The 7,936-nt window shown below is 33.9% G+C and overlaps 1 long non-coding RNA gene across 1 annotated transcript; it reads left to right on the plus strand.

The window, feature by feature from the left end:
• Positions 1–3,093: 3,093 nt before the first annotated feature.
• On the plus strand, positions 3,094–3,736 carry LOC111406192. Its single transcript, XR_002704953.1, has 2 exons — positions 3,094–3,339; positions 3,531–3,736. It is a non-coding gene; the product is annotated as an uncharacterized LOC111406192 (long non-coding RNA).
• The last annotated feature ends 4,200 nt before the right edge of the window (positions 3,737–7,936 follow it).

Consider the following 7,936-nt stretch of genomic DNA (forward strand, 5'->3'; position numbering starts at 1 on the left):
CCTCAAAAATATCTTACACTAAATTGAAATGGAATGACTACTATCCTAAATTCACCAAAACCTTCGAACCAAGATCCAAATCTAACCCACTGGCTCCTACTAGTATCTAAACTAAGACAAGCTTAGACTTTATAATAGGCGTGATGAAAAGTAAACACTTGGAAAGTATTTGCAAAAACATTTCAACATTTTATTTGCATATTTAGTTAAAACACTTTTAGATAATTACGTATAAACAAACATGTCTCTTTGTTACATTCATATTCGAGTTCGATAGCAGATTAATATAATTCAATTTAAGCTTTACTACTTGATACTCTTTCTCACAAAATAATTAATTGACAATAATTGTACACTTGTAGGATTTCATTGAACAAGTTTTTGACACCATTTGTTGGGGGACTAAAATTTTTAAACCGAATTCATTATTTCGTAGTTGGATTATTGTTTTTGGCTATTCAACAAATACTTGATCTCTCTCATGTTTTGTATTCTTTTTAGTTACTATTTAGCAATTTATGTAAGATTCTGACAAGCTTGAACTTTTACAATTAGATCCTGAGATTGAAAGAATTTTCAAGAAAAAAACACAAATTAACAAGGAATGCAGTAATGGTTGAAAATCAGAATCAATCAAGTTTAGTTTCCACTAGTTCAACTAGTCATTGAGGTCGTCAACGAAGGCGATCTGCTAGTTTAGAACTATTTGATCCCCGTACTAATGCATGTTCAATCCAGCATCGTATACCCTCCTTTTGGACAAACTAATTACCATGTTGGAGCAAATGTAATCAGTCTATTCCGAAATCATCAAGACATTAGGTTCCATGAAAAGCATATAAAAATCTTCATAATCATTTTCAAGCTTTCCTACTTCTATGTGACGTTATCATTTTCGAGCTTTCGAATGCATTTATGTTCTCATACTCTAAAGGATAACACACGAGATTGATTGCACTCACTACTTGCAGGGGGCATCTTATCTTGGATTATGAATTTTTTTCAACATCTCAAGTCCATCATATTAGAAATGAAATATATACATTCAAGCAAAAAAACTCGAGAGCTATCTAGAATTATGAAAAATGTTTAAGGATTCATTTCGAAAATGTTTGAACCTTGATGTTCCTAAACATGCATAGGTCTTCTACGTCTACCAAGGTTTATTTCCAGAATATTGTAATATAGTTGATACTTTAGAAAAATGAATTGCAGAAAATCAAGCTATGCTGCCATCCGACACGGAAACAGTAAAGAAAATTGTAGGCTTTATAATACTGATACAGTATCAACCTTGCACAATATAGAGATATTGACTAAAAAAGTTGACACTCCCACTTAGATACTGTATGGTGCACCAACTTACATCAATTTGTGTAGGTTGTGGGGCAAATTATATAAATGCAAGTTGTCTCCTAGATTCCACTCCTGTATTTTTTCAATTTGAAGAGATTTGCTATGCATAAAATTTTTAGAGGCAACAGAACAATCCTTTCTCATATTCTAAAGGATAACACACGAGATTGATTGCACTCACTACTTGCAGGGAGCATCTTATCTTGGATTATGAATTTTTTTCAACATCTCAAGTCCATCATATTAGAAATGAAATATATACATTCAAGCAAAAAAACTCGAGAGCTATCTAGAATTATGAAAAATGTTTAAGGATTCATTTCGAAAATGTTTGAACCTTGATGTTCCTAAACATGCATAGGTCTTCTACGTCTACCAAGGTTTATTTCCAGAATATTGTAATATAGTTGATACTTTAGAAAAATGAATTGCAGAAAATCAAGCTATGCTGCCATCCGACACGGAAACAGTAAAGAAAATTGTAGGCTTTATAATACTGATACAGTATCAACCTTGCACAATATAGAGATATTGACTAAAAAAGTTGACACTCCCACTTAGATACTGTATGGTGCACCAACTTACATCAATTTGTGTAGGTTGTGGGGCAAATTATATAAATGCAAGTTGTCTCCTAGATTCCACTCCTGTATTTTTTCAATTTGAAGAGGTTTGCTATGCATAAAATTTTTAGAGGCAACAGAACAATCCCTATTTCAATCTGAATAGTTCGGGTTAGATCAATCATCCGAATTTTCCACGGAAAAATAATTAGGATGGGAAACCCACAAGAGTTTTAGCAACAATCAAAGAAGAGGCCATCTTTGGAGGATATGATTTTGAGGAAATTTGAATTTACCAATTTACCATTATAAAATAGGTTAAAAGAGGTCAAATTTTTATTTTTCTGGTCAATGAGTATCAATTGGATGAAAACTTTTTATTTGCCCTTGTGCTGTAATTAAATTAAATGTTTGAGATTGTTGGTGATAAATAAAAAATTTGGATAAAATCAGCAAAATAAGCCCTTGTTTGGGCTTCATTTTAGCGAGATATTAGGAAAAATGTATTTGGGAATAATAATTTTTTTTTGGAGAATGTGTAATTAAAAAATAAGAAAATTTAAAATTTACATGTAATATTATTTTATTAAAAAATGTTAAAAAATGTAATTTTTTGTTTAATGGGAGACGAAACAAAGGCAAAATGAAATGTTTAAAACCACATATACAATTATTACTATTTTTAAGAATAAAGCTATTCAGGGCCATCTCAGCCCAATTCAAACAAGGGCGTCAAGTAGCATCCTCTATTTGCGGGGTCGTGTAGACCGAAACATAGCCCATAATTAAATGAAAAGTGTTATTTGCAATTGCTTATTATTATGGTTATTCTATGTAACATGTGACAGTTAATGATTTAATACATGAACTGTCACATGTATATCATATAACTTCATTGAAGTAACTCTGTACCCTTGAAAGTATAACCTGCGATTTACCTTCCTCACGATGCTTTAGGACAGGGACGGTGGGAGATCCTTAAGATTGGGATTCAACCTTTTTTTTTTTTTTTCATAACTTCATTGAAGTAGCGAATGATTATAAATAATATTATTTTAATTAAATGATCAAAAGCACGTCCGCAAAACCTGTACATACATAAAGAGAGTCGGGAGAGTTCTTGATGGGACCACTTTCCCATTCCTACACTGACTCCTCGACTAACTGAGCAATCACAGTACCCATTTTAGAATGCAAATTACCCCACTAGTGCAAATGGCGCCTGTCTCTGTCAATTTAAAGTTCTTATATTCAGTCCTACTTTCTCTCTCATACGCACAAATTTTACGGAAAAGCCATATGGCCCGCCGCCCCTGCAATAGGGGCACTACGTAGGCGCCGTGTTTTTGGCCTGATTTCAACCCTGGCCAAAAAGCAGGGTTCTTTTATATCATTCGCTGCGCTTCAGTCCCTCTCAATCGTAAGAAACTCCTCCACACACTGTAATTTTACTACTAGTTTAGGAAATTCAAATTTCATTTCTGAGGCTCAATGCCTTTTTACATTTCCTTTTTGGTTATTAACTGCCCTTTTTCGCCGTTGAATATTTGTTGAAGATTTTAGTTATGGAGTTCTACCATTTTATAATAAAGTCGTTTCTTTTAATGGCAGTAACTGGAAATGATCGAGTGTCTTGCTGATGAAAGGGCTATTATTGTTACTGATCTTTTTTATATGGAAACTTTTATGTGTCTTTGGTTGTTTGAAATTCTTTATCTAATTATTATTTCGATTTTCTTGCATGTAGTGTTAGAAAAATGACTTTATTGGGCTGGATTTGGCATAATTTTAAGTGGGACTGTGCATTCGTTTTGGAATATCAAAGTTCATTTGTACTCTCCTTTGTGAGAATATCAAAATTGTATATTTACTTGTCAAAAATGATAATTGGGTGAATGAAAAATTGGAGTTCAAAATGAACAATTGGATGATGCTCATGTGTTTGAAGGGAAAACTATTTAACCCATGTTTGGCCTTCATTTTTTCAAAGTGCATTTTCACCGTCCATTCGCCCATAAAATAATGTAATTGAGTTTCATGCTCTCTTGTGATCAAAATTCATAAAGACTAAAATTTCTTAGTGGGGAAGTAGCATACTACCATTGGTTTTCACTTGATGGTGCTACAAATAATAACGGCCAGTGGATGATTATCTTTGAGAAAATTAAACTAGTCTTTCTTGTTAGTTTTTTTTTTTTTAAGCTTTTCAAAGGTTTTAGAAATGAACAGAGATAGTTTTCCGCTGATTGCTGTGAAAGATATCTAATGCAACCAGCAGGGAGACTAGTGGTCTGTGGGCCATATGAACCCTACATGTGGACTAAACCAAAATTTTCATCACCACCTCCGAGATGGGATTGTGGATTCCAATCTGATGTGCTGTCATTTGGTTTTCATGATATTGTTCAATTTTATGGGTCTTCTCTATCATCAAACAGCCGAAAAAATGGAAATTGGGTGAGGTAATCATCTTTCTAATCACCCATAACTGGGATCTGATGGAGTTGGCACATATTTTAGTAGTCCAACCAATATATTTCCTGAACAACAGTTGACTCATCCAACGATATGGGAAATCAGGGTAAAAAATTATGGTGTTTCAAGAAGAGGTATCAAAATAAGTGATTCAATTTCCTCCTACATTTTCTGTTCTTTTGCACAAGTTAATTTTTTCCTTTGCAGTTTGCTGTTTCTTTATGTTTCTTTTTTTATATATGTTTTACTGGTTTTTGCTACTCGGAGTGATTACATCTTTAAACTAATGTTTTATCTTTTTGCTACCATCTTTTATTTTATGTTCTATGCTGGTACTTTGCTAATGGTTCCTTGCTTTCATAATGTTCATGTGATTAAGTATTTTGTCTCTGTTTTTCTCTTTCGTCCAAATGCACATATATTCTTTCAAATCCAACTTAGTGAATTAAGTTATAAACCTGATTACCTGGCACACTTGTGTGGGTGTGTGTGTATAATATATTTATATATAAGGCCTTTTTCTGGTGGAAAGGCTTTATGGAAGAAAATTCGGAGTGCCGAGTTATTGGTAGAGAAGGAAAAGAAAAGAACGTCAGAAATTTCCATGGGTTATCTTTATAATGCAATATATCTTTGCTGCCGAAGGCTTGTGCAAAGGTTGTTTGTTTAATATTGCTTAAAAATCTTGACAGAACAAGCCTACCCCAAATGAAATGATGCTTCGCATTTCTTCTATCTGTAAAATTGTAGCTTAAGCATGAACTGTGCTCCCCCTTCCCAACACACCCCCTAAAATATATAATGAAAAATAATAAGTGACCAACAAAAAGAAAATAACAAGGAACAAAAGGAAAGTCAATGAAATGATGGTTCAGCATGGTTATCAAACAACAATAAATCCCTTGGAAAGCACTATGTCAACATATCTCAAATTTGGGACAATCAGTGTGACCATTTTAACCATTTTTATGATCTTCCCTGTCCTTGAGTATATAATTATTTCCCTGGCTTTAAGCATATTTACTTTTCCCGAGTTTGGCTTCATCTTCTAGTTTTGTGGTCTTTAATAGTATCTCATCATTCAGCTCTGGGATACAAAGAGTATCTTTCTCGTGTTTTCTGAAGTATCATTGCATTAATCAAAGGTTTCAAATAATGGGATATATCTATTAAACACTGGCATTAGGGGAAAACACTGCATCTCTTTAATTAGTAAGGAAAATTGTATGGCAATTATTTTATTTGAACTCTTCAGTCTGAATCTTTCAATGTGGTGCTGGATCAAATGGAGTTGTGAAAAAGAAGTCATGTGGCCAACACCTAGTATATTGGGATTAATGTTTAGCTGCTTCTTTCTGTTAAATTCGTCAGTTTTCGTAACATTTGTATATTTTATACGTACCACTTTTGTGATCCCCCTGTGGTTGTGGTACTCTGATATGATCCTCAAGAATGAGTGAGAAAATTTAATAAATTGAGGATCACCTTAATTGACACTGGATTTTTTCCGAGACTTTCTAGTTGAGTGCTGGAAACATGCAATCTTTTACACTTTATAACAAGTGTTTCTTGCATGTTGATTCCAGATTTCCACTAGACATAATGATTGACGTTTTAGGTCATTGTCATATTATTATTGGTGGGATTAGGCCGTGTAAACATTGCACATATTTTAATCTGACGATAAGTTTATTTAACTGTTTTTTTAGTATATTTGATGGTTGTGACATATCATCTGGATGACATTTCTTATTGTTTCAGGCATTTCTTTAAATGTGCACAAAGTCAGTTCATTCCATTAGTGGTTCTCCATTTGCATTAAATATCCATATTTGTTTCACCTTGTTTATGCTATACATGGAATTCTACCACTGTAGTCTACCGATAACGCTGCTGCCGGGCTGTTAGAATTTGATGCCATTACTCCCTAGAAAAGGCAACGCCATTTTAGCAGTGCTAGTGGTAGTCTTGACCTTAAGATATTTTTGAGCCACTCGAACCTTATTTATCTGGTGCTCCAAGGAAAGCGGTCCAATGCTCGCTTCTTCAATAGGGGCTTTCTTTCTCTTGCATGTGCCTTCGTTTCTCAAAAGGAAGCAGAGAGGACTGGATCTGGCAAACATTGAGCAGAAATGGCAAGTAAATCCACCCCTGGGCCTTCTAGGAAAAGAAGCCAGAAGATAGTGGATTGTTAGCTCACCTTCTTCTTCATTGGCTTGGTTGGCCATTGAGATGAGTGTCCAAACCTAGAACAAACTCCAAGAATCCTATTGCCGTTTCAATTTCCTCGGGTCTCTTTTTCGATTTCCACTTGTGGGGAAGGGGTAGAAAACTCGAAAGGGGAGAAAGGCGAACTGGATATAGGGAGAGAAGAAGGTCTGAGACAAACAGTTCAGAAAGATTTTGCTAAGGTAATTGATCCAGTAAGGACGAGCCCACTTACTTAAGAGGGATTAGCCTTAGGAAATGACGGATTGGATGAATTTTGGCAACCATTGATAGATTCCTGGGGTCATATCATTTTCCAAAACTGTGTAGTGGCCTTCAAGATGTTTCATTGAGGTGAATTGGATCGGTCTTGCAATGACTTTTCCTCTATTGTTTCCATTTCGCCCTCCATCCGGTAGATCAAAGTCAGAATGCCTTAGAACTGGACATGGTCCTGTTCGATTCTAAAGAGAACCGAACCGGGCTCGAAATTTTTAGATATTTAGTAAGTGGAATCTTTGAGTCCAAATTTAATTATGGAACCATTTGGGTTCAGTTTCAGGTTTCGTATTATAATTAATTTTTTTTTTATATTTACAAAGTTACATTAATTCAACTAATGATAAGTTCAATCCTAACTCTTACAAAATAACGCAGTCCAATCTTATGTATCTTTTGTGTTTCTCTTTGTTGAGTTCTTCATAGATTTGATTGTTAAAATAATAGGAAGAGGAAGATAGTGAGCTAAGAGGCGTTGTCGAATTTCAATTCAAGTTTTCCAAAACAGTAGAAACGACATTACGGTAGAATAACAGATTTGGATAAAATTTAGATGAATTTGATTAAGTTGGCTTTGAACTGAAAATTAGAAAAACCTTGTTATATGTACACTATGATGTATATTTTAGTTTACACTTTGTCACATGTCATTATCTTATTAGACAGTTTAAATTTTAAATAGTTTTTCCATCCATTTGACAATGAAAGTGTCAAAAATCAGTGTACAAATAGCAAAGTTTAAATTAGAAATAGGAAAAATCATATTTTTAGGTTTGAGCTAAAAAACTAGTTAGCAAATTTATTTTAAAAAAATAAAATAATTTGACTTATTTAAAATAAATTATTAAAAAAATTGGGGAGATTCGGTTCTTCGGTTCTTGATCTAGAACCGAACCGAACATGTCGGCTCTCGATTCAGATATCTGTTTGGGTATTTAATTTAAGAAGAATTGCTCGATTCGATTTGGTCTGTTTGGAAGTTTTGTCTAGCTCAAGAATGTGCCAACTTGTACCAATTCATAAATATCAGCGTCTTGTAAATCCCTTATTGCCAA

This window comes from Olea europaea, chromosome 12 (assembly GCF_002742605.1).
Source record: "Olea europaea var. sylvestris chromosome 12, O_europaea_v1, whole genome shotgun sequence".
Lineage (NCBI taxonomy): Eukaryota > Viridiplantae > Streptophyta > Magnoliopsida > Lamiales > Oleaceae > Olea > Olea europaea.